General features: G+C 39.6%; 1 protein-coding gene across 5 annotated transcripts in view; it reads right to left on the reverse strand.

Moving 5' to 3' along the window:
- Nucleotides 1-22716, reverse strand: part of ARHGAP26 (Rho GTPase activating protein 26) — a 407506-nt gene that overhangs the window by 106083 nt on the left and 278707 nt on the right. The window lies entirely within an intron of this gene.

The raw sequence follows: 22716 nt of genomic DNA on the forward strand, positions 1-22716 counted from the left end.
TAGCATTTTCTGTAGCTGAAATTTAAAAACTCTTGGCTTCAATACATTTGCAAACATAGACACAAAATAGGCCTAATTTTCAAAATGGGTAGCTCTGGATACTCAAAAAGAAGATAGAAAATTAAGCACTTTAGGCTCAGAGTATCAAAGTCCGATCACATGAAAAATGTGGCTTATATTAAATGAAACATGTGGCACAAACAGAATAAAAAACCCTACTGTAGATCTATGTATATGGCTATGTTAATATTGTCATTTATACTCAAAGGATAAGGAATACACAGGGTCAACAGTAGCTGGGTCCAAGTAATTTGCTAAACACATATGCATATCCAAATTAACCATCACTCCATCACAAAGATGGCAGCACCCATAGCCACAAGATGGCAGCACCCAGTACTCTCAGACCTGCTGGAGTCCCCCAGTCCCTGGGGTGTTGAGGGGGGATGGCTGCTGAGAGCAGGCAGCATGAGTGGCCTGGCAGAATGCCTGCTTTGTCACCCTGGCCAAGAGGCAAGCGTTCTGTGCCCAGCCGCGGATGGGCCTCTGGGCCATGAAAAGCCTCTGGGCAGCGGGCATGGAGCAGCCAGGCCCTACGGAGAGCTACTGGTGCATGGATTTGTGCGCAGGGCTACTAGTTTTTGGATAAGCAGCTACACAAAACATATATCTGAACTCCACAACTAGGCCACCATTACCTAGCCATAAAACTTAATTGTCCATTTGCTAGCCTTGAGTATAAAAATATAAAAATTACCTATTAGCCACAAGTAAGTCAAAAGTTAAAGCCATTCAGTATTGTTAAGAACGTACTAGGGGCTTCTCTAAATCACCTGTTAGAAGAAGGAAACTATTCATTATGAGAAACTAGAGGGAAATTGGGCAGAGAAGTCAGTTTGCACAGACAAACCTCCCTAGCATTCAGGGCTATTTATAGTGAGTGCTTTTTTAACACAATTCTGTAAATGCCGGCACTGTTTCGCTTGTATACTTCTACTTTGTGGGAGAAAAAAAATGTTCTACTGACCTAAGTGTTGGTTTTGAAACTGAGCCTTTACTGAAACAGTATCTTAACCAATTTTATCAGCAGATGAGTACTTTGCTATACTTTTCTAGGGCTGAAAGTAATTTCCTAAAAACTTCCACCTCTGAAAGGGTCATGAGGGGGAGGGGTCAAGTCTATGAACAACTCAATTAGAAATACAATCTGCTTTTTGATTGCTAAGCAACACCTGCAGCAAGAAGATTTGCCAATCTTATCCTGGTCCACATAAGAATATTTTACAAACATTCTTTGTATTCCTGGAGTTTTCAGTTCTACTCAGAACTGTATCACATTTCTAGTCTGAAAGCCTTAATGCAGATGGTCAAGTTTTTACCTGGCAAGGGGGAAAAAGACTTTGCTTCTGTTCCTTAGTTCATCAGCAAGTATGCATATTTAAAAGCTGCAGTAACCACCATTGCTTTCAATATCAGCTCCTGTGTGCAGAAGTGAATTCCATGCCCTTATAGTTCCCCTCCCAAATGAGTTAAGTCAATAGACTTACCCCTCTTGTCACAAAAGTCCTTTGGGCAAATGAATCAACAAGTTATATATGTATAAAGGCACTTTTAAATTGCAGACCAATATAAAAATACATGGTTTGGATGATGATCATTCTTCACCACCCAAAGTCAAGACTCCTTCCATCACCATTTATCTCCCCATACCCTCTTTTACCATCTCTCAATCCCATTTCCCTCTGGTAATCACCATACTGTTGTTTGTGCCCATGGGTTAGGTTTTTTCGATTTGGTTTAATGCCTTCATCTTTTTCATCTGGCACCACAACTCCTCTTCCCTCTGACAGCTGTCAATCTCTTACCTATCTACAAGTCTGCTTCTATTTGGTTTGTTAGTTTATTTTGTTTACTTGATTCCACATGAGTGAATTCACATGGATACTTGTCTTTCTCAGACTGGCATTATTTCATTTAGCATAATGCTCTCCAGGTCTATCCATGCTGTCACAAAGGGTAAGTTCCCTTCTTTTTTTTTTTTTTTTTTTATGGCCGAGTAGTATTCCATTGTGTAAAGGTACCACAGCTTATTTATAATGGACATTTGGACTATTGTAAATAATGCTGCAATGAAAACAGGTGAGCATATATTCTTTCAAATTCATGTTTCAGGTTTCTTCAAATATATTTCCAAGTGGAAGTGCTGGGTCATAGGCAGTACAATTTTTAATTTTTTAAAGTAACTCCATACTGCTTTCCTTAGCGGCTGTGCTAATCTATATTTCCACCAGTAGTGCATAAAGGTTCCCTTTTCTCCACATCCGGGCCAGCATTTGTTTGTTGATGCATTGATGACAGCCCTTCTAACAGGTGTGAGGTGATATCTCAGGTGGTCTTATTTGCATCTCTCTGATGTTTACTGACATCGAGCATCTTTTCATATGTCTATGTCTATGGCCATCTGTATGTCCTATTTGGAGAAGTGGTTATGCAGGTCCTTTATCCATTTTTAAACTGGATTGTTTACGGGTTTTTTTTTTGTGTTGAATTGTATAAGTTATTTATAAATTTTAGATACATTTATCAGATGTATCATTGGCAAATATGTTCTCCCATTCAGTAGGTTGTCTTTTCATTTTGTTAATGGTTTCCTTTGCTGTGTAAAAACTTTTGTTTGATATAGTACCATTTGTTTTTTTTCTTTTGTTTCTCTCCCCAGGCTATATATCAGAAAAAAACAAACAAAAAACAATGCTACAAGTAATGTCCAAGATTTTACTGCCCTTGTTTTCTTCTAGGATTTTTATAATTTTGAATCTAAGATTTAAATATTTAATCCATTGTTAATGTATTCTTGTGTATGGTCCAAGAAGGTGATCTTGTTTCATTTTGTTTGCATGGATCTGTCCAATTTTCCCAACACCACTTGTTGAATAGGTTATCTTTATACCCATTATATGCTTTTGCCATCTTTGTCAAATACTAATTGAAGATAAAGGCATTGGTTTATTTCTAGACTCTCTACTCTGTTTCAATGATCATATGTCTATTTTTATGCCAGTACCATGATATTTCTATTCCTATTGCCTTGTAGTATAGTTTGATATCAGGTAGTATGATTCCTCCAACTATGTTCTTCTTTCTCAAGATTGCTGTGGCTATGTGGTTCCATATAAATTTTTGGAATATTTGTCCTATTCTGTGAAATACACCTTTGATATCTTGATAGGAATTGCACTGACTCAATAGATTGCTTTGGGTATGGACATGTTAATGATGTTAATTCCTCATATCCAGGAAGCGGCATATGTTTCAGTTATTTGTATTTTCTTCCATTTTTTTCCTTCAATGTCTTATAATTTTCAGAGTACAGGTCTTTTACATCCTTGGTTAAATGTATTCCTAGGTATTTTATTTTATTTGTTGATGCAGTCTCTGTCTAGTATTTCCTTAATCTTTCACCCCTCAATGAAGGCAGAAGTGTTGTTCCAATCCTGTATTTATTACATGTTGCCTGGCCCAGGAGAAGCACAACAATGTTCACTGAGGTGTTAAAAGATGATGGAAGTTTCTCAGTAGACACAAGACAATTATTCTCAAGGCAGCTACTTACTCATAAAACCTCAAATTATTATTGATGATTTTGGGGAGAATGTATTTCAACCCAACCTCCAGCCTCCCCTTTCAAAGCCTGGAGCTGTGTTCCATTTCTCAGGTTTAATTAATAAGGAACAATTATTCAGATATGCAGGCCTCAATGCCCAAAGGCATTTGGAAAGGCCAGTAATTCTGGAAAAGCAAGTCTGAATATAAATAGGCTTGAGGCTACCCAACATAATTCATTTCCTTTTTAATGATCCATTTTATTTTAGAACTTAAAAACACATTGATCTAAGTTTTATGAAACTTTGGGGAGGAGGGAAGCTGTACTTTCTATAACTAGCATATCTTTTGATACAGTGACATAATGAATTGATCTGTCACTTGATTATTACTACTCACAAATTGGTATGGCTATGTTCATTAATCCAGATTGAATTACTGATGGAATGAGATCTCTATGTATCCCAGACAGAAAGGCCTAGACCTCAGCCTCTGTTGGCACCAGCCATCCATCCATTACAGCTTGACAAATGTGCAGAGGTGTGGGAGGCAGGCTGGCAGAGGACTGAGAAGTCCAGTCCAGCAGAGGCCACGGGACTCATTCATTAGCAAGGTCTATAAAATACCGAGAGCCTGCTTTCTGGGCTGGTAATTGAGCTGCTTGAGTACTTTCTCCCACAGTCGAGAATGTCATGTTGAGTCTTGACCTAAAATCCACATGTAAAAGTTTCTTGTGCCTTGCACGAAGGAGTCTTTGACTTGTCTTTTAGGTCCCTAGGCCCACATGGATTCCTTGTGGTGCCTTCTGAGAGAGCTGCCAATGCTATAGGCTTCCTTTGCAGGTTGCTGAGAAATAGTTTCCATTCTGTTTTAACCTGGGGGAAACCCAGCTCCTTTTGTGAGGGGTATGCCTTCAGGGCCCTTGGGGAATTTGCACCCCATGGTCCCTGCAATTCTCTCAGGAATTGCAATTAATGAGGAAAAAGTGGGTCCCAAGAAAATGGCTTTGGCAAGAAGGGCCTCTTGCCACCTTTGTTTCAAGGGAAAATGGATGAGGATTCTGGATGTAACTGATACCCTTTGAGAGGCAAAGGGAGGTAAGTCACTGTCAGATGATGCTGCTGGATGATGCTGGAGAGTGTTATCAGGGGAGTAGACAGTAGCCAAACCCTTCTGGGCTTGTAATGCAGAGACCCTCCCCCCTTCCCATGCTGTCATAGAACTGGCATCTGTTTTCCTAGCATTAAATGAGAGCCAGAGCTGGGTTCATTGTAAGCAGTACTTCATAGCCACAGCCTGATCCTGATGTTCTCCAACAATGCATAAGCCTATTGCTGGGTTTACAAATACTTTTCATGTGCTTTGTTGAGGTATGTCAAAGGTGAGTCCTGGTTCCACTGAACACAGGTGTTGTAACAGATTAGCACTATGTGCAATGAATGAAATGGGTGGAGGAACAGCAACACTTTTATCTGCCATCCCTGATCTGTTTGCCTCAGTTCCCAGTGTTAAATAAGAATAATAAGTTAGACTTCTAGGGTATTTTAGAGTTTACAAGGAGCTTTGCAACAATATTTTACATTTATTTGACCTTTAAAAAACTCTAGAACAGATGCTCTCAAATTTTCTGACAATGACTCATGGTCAGAAATTATTTTCCCATGTAATATACTAGTACACACACACACACACACACACACACACACACACAACACACACATACACACACACCTCACACAAAAGTTTTAGGAACAGTAAGTGTGATAAATTCTGATATTTTTTTTACCCTTTTTTAACCTAATAAATGGATTTCACAACCCACTAATTAGAAAAGCACTATTCTAGGTGTACAGAACACAAAGATTATCTCCAAATTATTTGCGAATGTGTGGGGGGTTAGAGTAGGGGAGAGGAGAAGGAGCTAAGAAGATGTAGTATAACATAGTGGTTAGAATTAAATAGATATTCCCAGCTGAGTAACAAGAGTAGTTAAGTCACTTGGCATCTCTAACCCCATTTCTTCACTTGTAAGTCAGGAGCAGTATTAACTACCGGCTCCTGATTTACAAGTGTTAAGTAAGATTAGGTGAGTAAACTTTTTTGGCATGAAACAATGGCTTAATAAATGACAGCTATTTTTCTAAAAACATATCTTTATTGATTTCAGAGAGGAAGAAAGAGGGAGAGAGAGAAATATTAATGATGAGAGAAAACCCCATACTGGGCATGTGCCCTGATCGGCAATTGAACCATGACCTCCTGGTTCATAGGTAAACAGTCAACCACTGAGTCATGCTGGCCTGGTTACAAATGACAACTATTGTTCACAGTGTTGGTCAACATAGTGGTAATGATAGTGATAGAAGTAGCAACAAGGCAGCAAGTGCCAACTTAAAGCAAACCTGTTAGTTGGTGATGTCATTAATATCCTGTCCAGAAACCTCTAGTGTCCTGCTTCTGCCTTGGGCAAGGAAGCCAACCTCCTCCAATTATATGTGAAGGGCTTCCATTACCTTACCTATCTGTACTTTGCTTCTTGGTATTCTTTCTTTTCTAAATTTATGAAATACTCCAAATCTATATATTTTTAAAAAAAATTAAACTTAGTATTATTTATTTTCCATTATCACTTCCTTATAATCACCTCTCCCAGGACAGGCTGAAGGCCTCACAAGAAGCTACAGCAAACCCACCACACTAACTCTGCCTTCAGGGCACCAACTGCCAGCAAGTCCTCCCCTCACCATCCAAAGCCCACCTCTCTGCAAATCCCAGCTCCACACACTCTTTTGGCACACTGCTCTCCCCTCTACATGATTATGTTCAGAATCAACTGTATGAGGGCATTTCTACACCGACTGATCCATTCTCAGGACCATGGACCGGGAATGCATCCTCTGCAGCACGCAGGCAAGTCCTGGGTAGGCTCCAGGTGACCAATTCTGAAAGCGCTTGAGTGAGTGGGCACACAGCTGCAGTAAATACGCTCTCTGCTCTCTACTACCCTCTCGGGGGTAGAGAAGCTCCAAGCTCTAGGGCTCAGAAGGATTACCTGGAAATGCTGCTGCTGGACCTATACTTTTTTTTTGTGGGTAACCGGGCAAGTTTAGTTTCCTGGGTTGCTAATGTGGTTACTTTCACCATCTTCAAATGCATCCTCAGTATTTAATGGGGAGTGACAGGGGGAATCCCACCACCACTACATGTGTGATTTCTAATAAGTGTGTGCGTGTGTGTGTGTGTGTGTGTGTGAGAGAGAGAGAGAGAGAGAGAGAGAGAGAGAGAGAGAGAGAGAGAGAAAGAGAGAGAGAGAGAGAGAGAGAGAGAGAAAGAGAGAGAGAGAGAGAGAGAGAGAGAGAGAGAGAGAGAGAGAGAGAGAGAGAGAGAGAGAGAGAAGTGGGGGTGGGGGGCAGAGAGACAGAGAGTGTTTTGCCTGGACACCATCTGCACTTGGTGAGGCAGGAGGCCTCTGCCAAGGAAAACCATCAGAGTCATAGAGATAGCCTTGCTGGGCTGCCCCAATGGCTGGCATAAGAATGAGAGTTTAAAATAAACTGTGCTGTGTACAGACTGGGGTCACGCTCACCAACCATTCAACATCCTTCTGGGAATGGTTATCCAGGGAGAAGCCAGACCTGAAGGTCTGAATCTTATGAAGGATACCTTTACATAGTGAAATGTTCAAGAGAACCCTTTAAGACAGGCAGGGAAGACTCCATTTTACAGTTGAGCAGTGAGACAGTAAGTAATTTGCAGGAGGTCACATAGCTAATGAAGAGCAGAGGCAGGAGGGGAATGGGGCAGGGCTGCAGAGCCCAGACCACCCTGGAGCTCTGCAGTTCACTGGTGATGAAGTGTTGGTTCAGCCTAGGCTACAGAGTCCTTCTTTTTTCTCAAACACGAATAGACAAAACAGTAACATGTCGAGCATGTACTTTCCAGATTAGTGTTGGGGGTGGGGGGGTGGGGGGGGGAATGGTAGTTTTTAACAGGAAAAAAAAAAACACAAAAAAACATGCTGCTGCCTCATTCACTGCCCAAATCACTAAATTGGAAGAAAGAAAGAAAAACAGAGAGAGAAGAGGAGAAAGCATGCCTATGAGAGTGACACTAGACTAAATGCCATTTCTTCTCCCTCCCTGCAGTAAAAACGGCTGGAAAATGACAGAATCATGAACATGATTAAATGCTCCTCAAATATGATGACATTTCATTTGTACTTGGCTGGCATGGCCAGAGAGCTGCTTAATAATGAAAAAGTGAACACTATAATATCAAGAGAAAATAGCAAATTAAAAGAAAACAAGAGGGACCAAATGAAAACCATGCCAGAAGAAGAAGAAAAAAAAAAAAAAAAAAGGAGGAGGAGAGGAGGAGGAGGAGGAGAAAAAGGAGAAGGAGGAGAAAAAATAATTTGGGTGAATGCAGCAAAGTCAAGATATGTCTGTACAATGCTTAAGGTCTAAAGCAGAGAATGCTCTAAAATATGAGTGTACACCCTGCTCTATTTCCAACCCAAGGACACTACCTCTTTAAAGCCCATCAAAAGCTTCTGACTGTTTCTAAATTCACATTGAAAACTCTTGACATGGCCAACAAGATCCTGCATGATCCAGCTGACCTCTTCAGACCCTGCTCCACCATGCCTCCCTTTACTTGCTGATTTCTGACTTTTAAGTAAAAGTCTCTTTAAGCTGTGTGCCTCCCTTCAAAATGTCGATCCCCTTGCCCTCACCTTCCCACTGGGGAAGCACTGCAGCCCCTTTCTCTGGGTCACTCTTACTTATCACTCTCACTTCTTCAGAGAGGTTATTCTCAACACACCACCTCCCCTAGGTCAAGACTCTCAGTATAATTCCAATTCCCCATTCTCTTTCCTGGCACTTATTGAATTATGCTTTTACTCATGGCACTGTCACTGCCAGTCTTGCCCACTTATTACAGAAGTTCTGAGAGGACATGGATGGTGTTAGCCTCCCTCCCTGCCCCATCCCCAATGCCTGGCAGAGTTTTGTCCTTATCAGAACATGTGCACCTTCCTCTAAGGCAGGGGAACCTTTTTCCTGCCAAGAGCCATTTGGATATTCATAATATCGTTCATGAACCATACAAAATTATCAACTTAAAAATTAGCCTTGAATGCTTAGCTATATTTGCTCAAACATTTAATGAACTCACCCCTAATGCCTTGGCAAGGCCAAGCTAAATGATTTCTTGGGTCTTATATGGCCCGTGGACTGAATGTTCCCCACCCCTGCTCTAAGGGTACCAAGGCTCAGCTGCCACTAAATGCCTGATTTAAAGGTTCATGGAACCTACTGGTGTCTTAGAGCCTTTGCCAAACTGGAGACACTGATGACATATAACAAACCAGGTGGCTCTCCTTGGCCACAATGCTAATCTGGAAGGTACAAAAGCCATAAAATATTTACAGTCTGATTATCATCATTACAAGCATTAACTAGTAAACGTTACACAATATAGCCTAAGATCACAATATTATACATATCTCCTTCCAAAATACTGAAACCTTCAAGGGTAGTGTCTCCCATGTCTATATTTTTTTTCTTATCCCTTTCTGAAATCTCTTTATTTCCTGCCTGCCTTTGATTATTATTAAGATTGTCACCACTAATAACAGTAACTGACATCTACCGAGCACTTACTGTGAGTCAGGCAGTAAGCACTCCAATCGATTATCTCATTTGATCTTTAAAATAACCCTATGATGTAAGTTTCATTACTATGCCACTGAAGGAGCCAAGGCTCAGGAAATTCAGAAATTTGTCCAGGGTCACATACTGAATGAGTAGTCGAGCTGGAATATAAAGCCAGGCAGTTTGCCACCTGACTCCACAGTTGCTGCTCTTAAATGCTCTGATTCAACGCAGTGTGTTTGGGCATACACACACACACACACACACACACACGAGATATAATGTATACAGTATATATCCTGCCATTTTTCTCAGTTGTCTCTCTTCTTCTCTATTTAGTCTAACCTTTTTAAAGAGATCATGAGTAAAAGGAGAACCTGATTATTTTTAAAAGGATGTTTTGGAAGCAAACAAAGATATTGGGTTCATCTCTGACCACTAACAGTACAAAGCTGTTGTGCTGGTGGAAAACTAATCTGTGTCATGGGAATTATTGGAACCCCTCCGGAAAAGGCCAGGTTTCATTAACACAGAGAATTATACTTTTGCTGCTAAGCTGCCTACTTTTCCTAAATTAGTCACAGTCACTTAGAGACTAACACCAAGCTCACCTGAATTCTATTTGTCCTCCACTGTCTCGATTACTTGTTATTTGAATTGACTTGTGCACATGGATGGCACATCCATTCGATCCAGGTGTAAATTAATTAGCTCTCCCAGCCCTGGTCCTGGTAAGCTCAGGTTCTAGCCTGTAGCTGTATTCTTGGACCCAATTCACCAGCCTGGCTGAGGAAAAACAGAACTCACATACAAAAGAAATGCAGAGAAGTGGCCCAGGGAACCTTCTTCCTAGAAAAGGACTCAACCATTTCAGATTATGTAACAAACCATCTGAAGACCAATCATCATTCTTAAAAACATTTACAGTTTTAAAAGTCTGTTAAAAGTCCTTTTATAGATTCACTAGAGGCCCAGTGCACAAAATTTCATGCACGGGGTGGGGGTGTCCCTCAGCCCAGCCTGCAGTGGTGGTGGATCGGACCTAAATGGGCAGTCGAACATCCCTCTCACAATCCAGGACTACTGGCTCCCAACTGCTCATCTTCCTGCCTGCCAGCCTGATTGCCCCCTAACAACTCCCCTGCCAGCCTGATTGATGCCTAACAGCTCCCCTGCCAACCTGTTTACCCCTAACTGCCCTCCCCTGCAGGCCTGGTCACCCCTAACTGCCCTCCCTTGCAGACCTGGTCCCTCCCAATTGCCCTCCCCTGCTGGCTATCTTGTGTGTTGGAGTGATGGTAAATTTGCATATTACCCTTTTATTAAATATGATAGAGGCCTGGTGCATGGGTGGGGGCCAGCTAGTTTGCCCTGAAGGGTGTCCTGGATCAGGGTGAAAGTTCCCTTGGGGCATGGGACAGCCCGGGCGAGGGTCCTGTGGTGGTTTGCAGGCTGGCCACGCCCCCCTACCTCCCCCCACCCAGAGACCCAAGTGGAAGCCCTGATATCTGGGATTTATTTATCTTCTATAATTAAAACTTTGTAGCCTTGAGCAAAGCCAAGCCTCCTGCTTGCTCTGTGGCCACAGCCATTTTTGTTGGGATTTATTTATCTTCTATAATTGAAACTGTAGCCTTGAGTGGAGGCCTGGGCCAGCCAGGGTGTGCGGAAAGCTTGACTTCCTCCATTGCTGAGGAAACCCAAGTCTCCATAGCCACAGCCATCTTGGTTAGGTTAATTTGCTTACTCACTCCTGATTGGCTGACAGGTGTGGCTTGTGGGTGTAGTGGGGGTATGGTCAATTTGCATATTGCTCTTTTATTATATAGGTTTATTGGTGATGGTAAGTTATCACTGATTTACTTATTATGAAGTTTATGTTCTCAAACCTAGACAGTGGTCAGAGCACAACTAGAGGAGGTTTAAATGTTGCATATGAGTATGCCAACCTGATGTCACCAAGCGCTGCACTTCCTTCATTGGCTCAGCCTAACACCTTTAGGCTAACACCGTAAAAAAAGCAGGTGTGGAGAAGTTGCCTGATGACTTTCTACCTAAGGAAGGACATGCAAGGTGACCCAACACAAAGGCCAATTGCACAGCATCTATTTTTCAATGACCAAATATGTGAGTACCTTTTTATGTGCCAGGGACTGATTTAAATTCTGGGGACATAGCAATGAACAAAAGAGACACCCCAGGAACTCCCTGTTTTAGGAAGCCTATATCCTTTTGGGGTAGGACAGACAGTAAGCAAATTAAATATATGGTGGAAAGGGAACACAGGGTGGTGAGGGAAGGTATTACTGAGGCATGTACTAACTATTTGTAGGAGGGAAGGAAGCCAGCCATGTTTATCTCTGGGAAAGAGCTACAGAAGAACAGGAACATCTATGGCATGTTGGCAACACCCAATGAAAGCCAATGTACCAGTACCTGTCTCAGGGTGAGCAAGCAGAAAGTATCAAAAGTCAGACAGGTAATAGGTAGGATTGTGGGAGCTTCATTCTCTACTGAATGAGATGAAAACCAATGAGAAAATTCTAATCAGAAGGATGACATAATATTAGTTACCCCTCTTTGTAGACTCAGCAAGGTTTCAGCTACTAGGACTTAAGTGATCAAATTCATGCATTCCTTAACTTTCAAAGAGAGATATAAGAACTTAACAATCTACATAAAACACATTGAGAGAATCCAAGACATGTAAAAACCAGAATACAGCACTGTTCATGTTGATTTTAGCACTAAAAGGTGAAGGGCACCATGCCTTTTTACCTATGTGTGCGATAACACGGCAAGTCTCTGAAATTGTTCCTCATTTTCCCCTTAGTCATCATGCTGACCTCCACTGGGAAGCTCGATGGAAGGACAGAATGCTTAGCCAAAGCTGAATTGGAGACTACACTAACAGCCTCTAGGTGCCGGTTATCAGTTACCTACCAACAGTGCCAATATTAAACACATCAAGTAAACATTGATAGAGCCCCTTGAATTCCATCATATTAACAACCTTTCATTAGTTAAAATAAATAGCAGTGTACTGGAAGCGAGATCCAGAGACTCGTTCCATTTTACAGATGAAAGAAAGACAAAAGGAGCTGAATCGAGGTTAAGGAATTGGCCCTTTGCCATGTGGCTTAGCTCAAACAAGAAAAGAGGCTCTGAGATTGAGCAGTCAGAGATCCTCACTTCCCATGAAATGCAAATAACCTCATTTCTGCTTAAATGGAAATGGCCATAATCCTTTCTGGATGGAGAATCAAGATTCCAAATCCACAGTCAGGATTATGGGAAATGTTACCGAGAGAGATTCACCCATTGTTAGATACAGAGACTCATGTAACCTGCCTGGGTAATCTTCTCCTTTCATAGAGATTTTTGTTTTTAAATAAGGAAAATAACCCAGTTGACTGGCATATTTTTTAAAAGTTGTGTACTTTCACCCTAAAAGAGAAACACAGAAAATTATATTCCTTTCCATGAGTCTAAAACAAATTGAGAAGCTGAGGTTGAAAAAAGAAAACTAACTTTAATTCATGGGCCAATGATGAGCATTTACAAGCCTGAATGTGATAACACAGAAATTTTGAATTATATGTGGATAGTCTTTTAATGGGGAAAAAGAATTATCTTAAGGTGCCCTGAAAAAGTCATGGCTCTCATGTTCAGGAGCTGACACCTGACGGACAAGTTCTGGAGACCAACCAGTACTAACAATGAAATATGAAATTCTAGATCTCTAACATCCAAGAATTATTTGAATAGCACATCAACATCCTAGGTGTTTATATGTCTGGTGCTAAAGAATAGAATTCTTTTAAAAAGACAACACACTTTTCACAGCCTATAGAAATTAGAAAAAGAAAAAAAAAAAAAAAACCTGAGTGAATTATACCTTAACATATTTCCGTACTGTTGAGGTTCTATGCTAACATCCCCTAGCTCTTTGATGCATTCAATTCTCTCCTAAATTTTCAATGTGAGTTCAAGCCCAAGTGAAAAAAAAAAGGCTCATCTTACTTGTTTGTACATATAAAATAACTGTGTTTATATGAAGTGGTCCATGTTAGAAAACATATACATCCTTCTGTAATAGTATTTATTGCCTTAGTCACAAAAATAGATTCACCAGGGAATTATGCCAATACAGCTACTATTTCAACATATGCAAAGCAAATCCTGATTTTTCTCCTCATAGGAAGAGCAGAACTGGAAACTAGAATTCTGATACCTTGGAAGCAAATTATAAAAACAAAGAACAGTGTCAACTAACAGGAACTAGAGGGCCAATGTGAAAAAACCAACGTAACATTAGGCAGGGAACAACAGATAGTGTCTAGTAAGAGAGACACCAAATGATTCAAAACAGTGAAGTTAAGATCTAGGCTTCTGATCCACCTGCCATTCAGGCTCTCAGGGAAAGCCATTCACAAAACCCAAACCCAATACTTTTCAATGGAGAAGTCAAAGTATTTCATGACAAAGCTCTGGAATGCTGTCAATTGTGCAGTCATCAAAGCCTGACATGGCAGCTATGGTTATCTTGCTTTGCTTGCTCTTCAGGTAAGGCAGGTAAAGAGTGCCGAGCTGAGAGCAGCGGAGAAGGGGAAGAGAAATGTAAGGTAGGCTGAAAAAGCCCTTCATAGACAAAATGGTGCCTGATTCCCAATAGGAAAGCCATCAATAACCAACTTTAGCAAACCAAACTGGATAGCAATGAAACGCAGAGACAAAACAACATAATGAACATCAGATCCTTAAATTACTACAAACTCCTCACCCTGGCTCCCATGAGCAGACCCTGCCTACCTCTCCATCTTCCTATCATGCCATTCTGCCCTCACTCACAGCTCCCACTACCCTCGCCTTCTGCTACATGCTCCTAAAATACCATGTCTGCTCATACCCAACACCAATTCAACAGCCACAAGACACAATGCCCCCTACTAAGCACTGGGGTGCAGCAGTGAAGCCAACTGGCAAGATCCCCACTTGCAACATATTGGCATCATGTTCTAGTCGGGAAGACTGATAATGCACAAATACATCAGTAAGAATGTCAGACTATGGAAGTAGCAACAAAAAATAAAACAGAGGCATGTGATAAAAACTAGTAAGGAGGGCCATCGTAGGTAGGTTGGGAAGGCCTCTCTAAGGAGGTGACATGTGAGCTGAGCCCACTCATGAAAGGATATAGGCTAAAAGTCTACAAATCAGGAGAAGATGGGATCACTCACACAAACACATAGGCAATAAGAAGTGGTATCTTCAACCACAAACATAAGTGATGCCTGCCCGAGCCTTTTTTTAAAGTTACAGTCCAGAGTTCACTTCCTTTTCCACAGGAATTCTGAAGTCTGTGTCAACAGCTGTTTAATACAATTGGAAACGCTGGAATCCTTGCCACTCCTCTAGTTTCTCACACAATGAGAAGAACGCCCTTTAGCTTCTGGCTGCTGCCCCCATCCCATCCATCTCTGTGGCCTCAATCCAGCTAGGAAGTGGCTCCTCCAGAAAATATGTCATTCACTAATGGATCCACTGCTCAGTCTTGCAAAGAGAAGGCCGCCTTCCAGAAATGCACATAGAAGGAAGGAGATAACCACACCACAATCCTGTCGACATGTGTCAGCATTTGGTTGGGTTATGTAAAAAGCTAAGTAATCATTAAAAAAGGGTGGGAAACAAACAAGAGAGTAGCCCTTGCAAAACAGATTGCTTGTGTTTGGAAAACTTGAGGGGAGAAAGAAAAAGCAAGGTTCAGGGAGTCATGCTACTCCATAAAAGGTCAGGCTTCATAGAGTTCACTATAAAAATGTCAGAAAATTACTTCTACCTGTACTCACAAAAATGAGTCTTCTCCATGAATTGGCATTCAAAGGTGAAAAACTGGTGTTTAAAAAACAACAAATAATAAATAGCTTCAAGAAATCATTAGTGCACCATTTCTTTAATTTACTGTTTCATATAACCCTAGTACAGCTGAAAATTCTTCAGACCTCTGACCCACTGAAGACAAGAAACCTGCAGTTGTACTTAGAGCATTGGATGAAAGAGGCTGGAGTGGGAACCATACTGGTCAGCCAAGCACAGACAGCATCTTTACATATGCAGATTTTTGCAACTCCCACAAGGACCAACACTGCCAGGCTATGACACAAGTGTGAGCATGCACACACACACCTGAGTGTACATTCCCTTAAACATATACATACCCACATATGACACCTCTGGCCCCAGCACACACAGATTGTGTGCCAAAATAAAACAAAATCTATCTTTCTTATGACAGACTCAGTAAATGTCATCATATGTCAGTTTGATCCTTAGAATAGTGACTATGTCTAAATTGTTATCCTTTATTATTTCTTTTGGTGCTATTATTAGAAAAAAACACTAAAATATGTTTTGTTTTATCTTCTTGTAGTATAAATGAAAAGCATCTATTGTGGTAATTGAAAAAGAAAAGCACAAAGAAAATAAAAATTACCCATAATTTCACTAATCATAAATAACTAAATTTTATCCAATGTTTTAAGATATACTTGGTAATCATACCGCATGTCCCTAGTTTTATATCCTGTTTTTACTACCTTATATGAACTTTTCAAACACCCATTGTTTTATTCAATATATTTAAGTTTATATACGATTTTACTCCATGAATATTCCTTTACTTAAGAAATCAAAAATTACTGAACATTCAGATTGTTTTCAATAACATTTAAATGAACTTACATGTACATAAATGCTTTTGTACATTTTTCATTTTCTAGAATTGATAGAAATGGAATTTCTGGATGAAATGATATAAATACTTTTAATACACATTATCAAATTGTTACCTAGGAGAACTATATCAATTTTTATACCACCTGGGATGTTTTAGCATGCCTGTTTCTCTGAGCCCTAAGGTTTTATTACTTTGAAAATTTTAGTAACTATTAAAAATATTGTGCTTCTCTCATCTGAAGTTGCACTTCTTAGATTAGTAATGATACTGAACTTTTCCCAACTGTTTATTGGTCCAATGACTTTATTAAGGACCCAGGCAGAAAAATTAGTTTCCAGTAAAGCAGATCAAAAGTAACAGGTAAGTAATAAGAAATGCCAGACAAGGATGACACCTAAATTCTATATTTTAAAAAATAAGTACAGCTCTACATCTATTTAAGTATTCCTATGCATTTATAAATCCATATATCTTTCGTGAAATCTAATGGGAAGAACAATATTGTTGAAATAATCAAATCCCTCTCTATGAAGCTGGGTAAGGGTGAATGAAGTTCCCTGACTCAGCATTTGGTACAGGAGTGCACTGGTGTCTACCTAAATCCACAGATAAGGATGGCTGGGAGGGAAATGATTCTCATATCCTCCTCATCTGGTCTGTAAGCCCTGTTCACTACTGCATGCCCAGCACCAGAAGGAAAGATGCTCACTAAATATGTGTTAGGGTTATTTTCAGGTTGAAGACCGAAGTACATGAAAGGATTTGAGTCTCAGGATAATAGCTTCTCTGAGCTCAGTATTTCCCACTTATCCCAGTGACTGTGGCATCACATCAATGTTTGTGGCTGCCACAGAGGCAAAAAAGGATCATAGTACCTTCATGATCTACTTCATCAGGAGGGTGTGAGGACAAAGTGAGGAAGGGTGAAAAAATTCTGGAAACAATTCAATGCTGTGCAAAGTGGGATGAGGAGCAGGAGAAGGAATTGACGAGAAGCCTCCAAGAGGCAGATTGATGGGTACACACAGAGAATGCTATCAGTGAAGCAGGCCTTGCTGAGAAATGAAGCTTTCTGCCTTGGCATTCCATTAGCTGTGCACTAAAACCATGTTTCCCTGGAGCCCGGGTGGGCGATACAAAAGGCACAGACAGTAACCAGGCCACCAGGTCCTGAAGACAAATTTTGAATTGTGGGCCATGAGTGTTAGGCTCTTATTTATTGTCCAAGAGCTCTTCCTCATAGATTTTTCTCTCTGTCTACAGTGTTCTGCAGCCTCTCTGGGATGTGCTCTTGTGTGGACTTTGTGTTTTTTTTGTTTTGTTTTGTTCTTTTCTCCTTTTGGAATCTGCTGTGACTACTGAACTGACGTTGCAGATCTTGCCATTTAAGTCCTGCAGGAAGTAGGTGGTGAGCAGAAGTAAGCATACAAGCTTTGTTAGGATCAGCATTCTGAGTTGAGAGAGCAAATAAATCCCTGTGATAGTACTTGCTCAAAAAAACAGTTCAAAGACGTATACTTTTCCTGCATGTTTGGGGACTAATGCTGAGGTTCAGAGTAGGTGACTCTCTGCAAGTGACTGAGATGGCATTTTTGGAAAGACCTAACTGGAGATAATTCATACTCTGATAATTCTTAACCAGCAGACTGGCCTTTAGCAGAAGGGAGCACCAGGCCTGAGGTAGGGGAAGGAAAGAGGAGGGGGAAGATGAAAGCTGGCAAGGGCTGGCTAGCAGAGTCACCTAAGACCATCGGAAAACACATATATTTACATTACGATTCATTAACAGTAGCAAAATTACAGTTATGAAGTAGCAACAAAAATAATTTTATGGTTGGGGGTTATCACAACATGAGGAGCTGTATTAAAGGGCCACGGCATTAGGAAGGTTGAGAACCACTGGCTTAGAGGCTGCTGTGTCCTTGACTCCTGGTTCTGTTGTCTCACAGCTCTCTATGCCACTCAGAAGCAAATGTACCACCAAACTACCCATCTATATATGAAATACAGTCTCAATTATGAAAAATGGCTGTAATCACTAGAAGGAAGCCTGCTGGAGGCTACTGCTGCTCCTGGTTATTGTTCCCCACCCTACAGACTCCTGTACTACCAGTGCCACTAGAGTTACCCCAAGGTAGAACCTGTTGCCATGGTAGCTGTTTTCCCCTCTCTTAGAAAGGGCACACACCAAGCCATTATGAAAAGAAAAAGCTTTTATGCTTCATGATCACCTCCCCTCCATCTCCTCTCTTTGTCCTGCCCAGTTAAATGCTTGATAGCACACCCAGCAGAAATTGAAATGTGGGAATTTCAATTATAGCAATGGCCAAAAAAATTAATCATCCAGACAGAGGGAGCTAGGAAACAACTATTTAAAGCAACAGTGTGTGTGTGTGTGTGTGTGTGTGTGTGTGTGTGTGTGTGTGTTTTCACACGTTGGGGGGGGGGGAGTAATTAAACACAGACATTCTCTGAAGGACATTAGGTCTGACAACCACCAAAGCACTGTCTGGTCAGATGTGAGGAAAGGAGAGGGAAGAAAAGCAGGAATGGTGATGGCTGATGAGAAAGAGTTCCCAAAGAGCTAAGAAAACCATTCCTTTTTGTTAAAGGAAACCAAAGGAAGGAGGGAGAACTGTCTGAAGGCCTAGTCAAAGACACATGTAAGGATTGCTCCGCTGGAGAGAAACTGAGGGTGGTACAGAAGTGTAAACCCTATATAATGGAACTTTATTGGACACAAAATGAAAAATCATGAGAAAAAAATGAAGAATGTTATAGCAAGATTGTAGCAGTTATCTGTATTATACTTATCTCTAATAATGCATCCTCCTGCTAGCACTCATTTTCATTCTTATAACTTTGTTGTGATTGTCCATGAGTGAGGAGTCCTGGCATGTGACTCCCTCTCAGGGATGCTTTCAAATAGGCATAGCTTCAGACCTCTATATAAGCCCAGAAGATGGAGATACATAGAAAAGAGAAGCAAAGGAGATTAGGAAAGTCAAGCCCACAGAAAAGATGGAGAGATTTCACTTTCTACTCCCAAAGCCAATGAAGTCCTTATGGTGACTGCCAAGCAGATACTGACTATTCTGGTTCTGTGCCCCCAACTCAGACCACCAGAAGTGATTAAGACTAAAATTAAAGGTGGTAAGTGAAACAAATGTCTCTTTGTTCGGTCAGAAAGGCCATACCTAAGATATCAATCTAAAACTGTGTTTGCAACAGAGGAGTTCAAAGAGAAGAAAGACTGCAACATTCAACTTGCTAGTGTTGTACTAAGATTTAAGATGCTAAGGGCAAGGCTAATAAAAGGAAGTTCATTCACTACTGTCTAATGCAATGTAGGCAATGGCTGTTTGGCTCTTGTGCGCTATTCAATAAATCTTCTTTAGAGATTTTCTCTCTTTGTCTAGAGTGTGCTGCATCTTCTCTAGAATGTGGTTTGTGCAGACTTTGTTTGATTTCTCCTTTCTGGAGTTGGTGTGATTACTGAATCTGAGGCTTCTTTATGTCTCTCAATTTAAGAAAATTCTCAGCTGTTATGTCTCTTCAATTATAACATCTTCCCATTCTCTTTAGCTCGTCTTTTAGAACTCCTCCTTCTACACATATTTTATACCTTCTCATTCTGTCTTCTATAGCTCTTCAAATGTGTTCCATTTCTTTATTTCTCTGGACTGCATTCTGACAAATTTTTAAGATCTAGCTTCCTGTTTACTGAATCACTCATCAGCCTTGTTGAGTCCAAGTTTTTAATTTTAATGACTTTTAAAATAAGGTTTTTTGTTTTTTTTCCTAACTCCTCCTGTTCTTTTGCTTGTAATCCATTCTTTATGTTTTCCCCAATTTTAAATGCAATTATTGTATGGTCTCTGGGATTTTTCTATTATTGATTTATTATTTGAAGTTCATGGGTTTTGGTATTCCCATACATTGCTTCCACTGACTCTAATTGATAGTGGATTATTTCCTGTGTGTTTATAACTTTGAACTTATTTGCAAAAGAGCTTTGTTTATGGAAATTCTAGGCACCATAGGTTGAGTAAATATGCTTCAGCCCGTATTTAAGGAGTATCACTGAGTTATATTTGTAGAGTATATTTGAATGTGGTTATAAAATTCCTTGGAGATCCCAGGCTAAGATAGAGCAATAAATTCCCTATTGTATCCCTGTGCTAGAAAATAATTTTGTGTGTTTTGGTTTTTTTAAATCTAGTCTTTGTTTTAAATGCGGGTGAAGCCTGTCAAAGATCCATGATTAAGATAAGGGTCTCAGTTTAAGTCTTTCCACCCTCAATGTCATTTCATTTCCACATGATTTTAAAACCCAAGTTAACTGACACTAATGGCTTTATATATCTCTATCCCCACCTTCCCCATCTTGATTGGGACAGCTACATTGTCAGTAGGACTTTATCAATTAATATTGTATAGAAATGAAATTTTTGCTGACTTATTATTTAGTACAGAAGAGAAATCAGACTCTGTGAAGATGAATTTCAACTCGAGTTGAAATTGATAAGTTTGTAAATTAGTTTTGTCTGGTAGATGATGCAAATATTTTCTGTCTAGCAGAAAAGATAAAGTCAAGAGTTAAAGTATTATTGCCTTATAGAACATTACCCACTTCTAAATCTAACATAGTAAGCTTATTTTCAGTGTTCTTTATTTCATTAATCATATAAATAAGTATCTCCTATCCCCTTTTAACTAGCTTCATATTTCTACTGGTAACCTCATAAATCTCTGACATGTGCTTATTCTACACTTTTACAAAGGTCATTTTTAAGAAAAAAATTTAAAAGTATACGTTAACATTAACTCTACTTATTAAGGATCTATCAAGTTTAAAGCAATGTGTTAGCTTCTTTATATATGCTATACTATTAAATGCAACTTCCATGAGGGAGGGGTTATTTCAATTTGACAGATGAGGAAACTGAGGCTCAGAAAAATTGAGTAATTGGTTCAAGGTTACCTAGGTAAGAAGTTACTGAGCTATGAATCAATCCAATCCTCATACTCTTTTTCTCTTCATAATATATTGAGCTGAATATTTTTTTCCTAAAACATCTACCCATTGGTGTTAATATTGCAGGAAATTGTTCTTTCCCTTTTCTAATGTAGATTAAAATCACGTTAGCTTTTGAAGGTAGACAATTCAAAATGTTTTACTTAAAAACCACACCTGATAAAACAATAAAAAATATTAATTTTATTAAAATTTGACCTTTTAGCACATGTTTTATATATTGGAATGAAATAGAAAATAAGCAGAAAGTACTTCCAATATATACCAAAATTGACTTATGGGAAAGCAGTTGTGCAATTGTTTGAGATACAACTAAACTAACCTCTTTTTTCATGAAACACAATTTCAACTTGAAAGAACAACTTGAAATTTAAAACTGACCAACTCTGGTTACTCATGTTTCAGTATTTAGCAGACATTTCTAAAAAATGAACCAAGTGAGCCTGACACTTCAAAGTAAAAAACCGACAGTATTTGTTGCAGTGATCAAATTCATTCTTTCAATTTAAAAAGTACAATTTTTAAAAACTTGGACTTGACACCATGAGCTTGACAAGCTTTCCAATTATTAGTGATTTTTAAAAATGAGATTAGTGGTGATAACAAATGTGATTTTTAAAAAGTATGGTATGATGAAATGTCCACATTGAAGGGTATATGTAACTTCCTGAAACAATATTTTCTAAATGACCGATGTACATTTTCAAAAATCACGCATGAGTAAAAAATTCATTCAAAGTGTAAGAACAATATGTTTTAATGCAACCATGTGTGAAAAGTTCACTGGTATTATTTCATTTTCCACGCTGCAACACAGCTTTAAGAAATTGCACTTGTTAAGTATCAGTGTATTAATAAAAAACTTATTCAAAATTACATGTCAAGGTGATTTAAAATATTTTTTCCATATGTGTGTGTGTGTGTGTGTGTGTGTGTGTGTGTGGTCTGATTTTTTCCCCCATATCTTTCAATAACAAAACACTTGGTAATAAACTGAATGAAGAAGATATTATCTGGTTATCTTATATTAAGTCAAGACATTAAAGAGGTTTACAAAAAAAGTAAAATAATGCCATTCAATGAATTCACAAAAAAATCTTTAAAATTTTTCAGTTCTAATTTATAGTGCTGTCAACAGAGATAAATATAATCCATATAGATAAAGGCTATCAGAGCCCTTAACAATTTTTATGAGTGCAAAAAGGTGCTGAGACCACGAAGTTTTAGAAGTGCTGAGCTCAGAAGATAGTACCTTGGACAGGGTTTACATGGGGGGCAATGAAAATGTTTTGGAAATAGAGTAATGGCTATGTTAGTTGTACCATGGTCAGTGGACTAAATGCCACTGAATTGTCTGCTTTAAAAATTGTTAATTTTTGTTCTATGAATTTTACCTCAATGAAAAAATGTTATAGCCAAAACCAGTTTGGCTTAGTGAATAGAGTGTCAGCCTGAGGACTGAGGGGTCCCAGGTTCGATTCCGGTGGGGGGTGTGCAGGAGGCAGCTGATCGATGTCTTTCTCTCATCGATGTTTCTAACTCTCTATCTCTCTCTCTTCCTCTCTGCAAAAAAATCAATAAAATATATTTTTTTTAAATGTTATAAAAAATAGAATATAGTACTTTGGAATCATAGACAAGAGTCTGGCTGATATGGCATAGTCCCCTTTCACAGAATGAAG

This window comes from Pipistrellus hanaki (genome assembly GCF_964339955.1).
Source record: "Pipistrellus hanaki genome assembly, chromosome: 5".
Taxonomy (NCBI): Eukaryota; Metazoa; Chordata; class Mammalia; order Chiroptera; family Vespertilionidae; genus Pipistrellus; species Pipistrellus hanaki.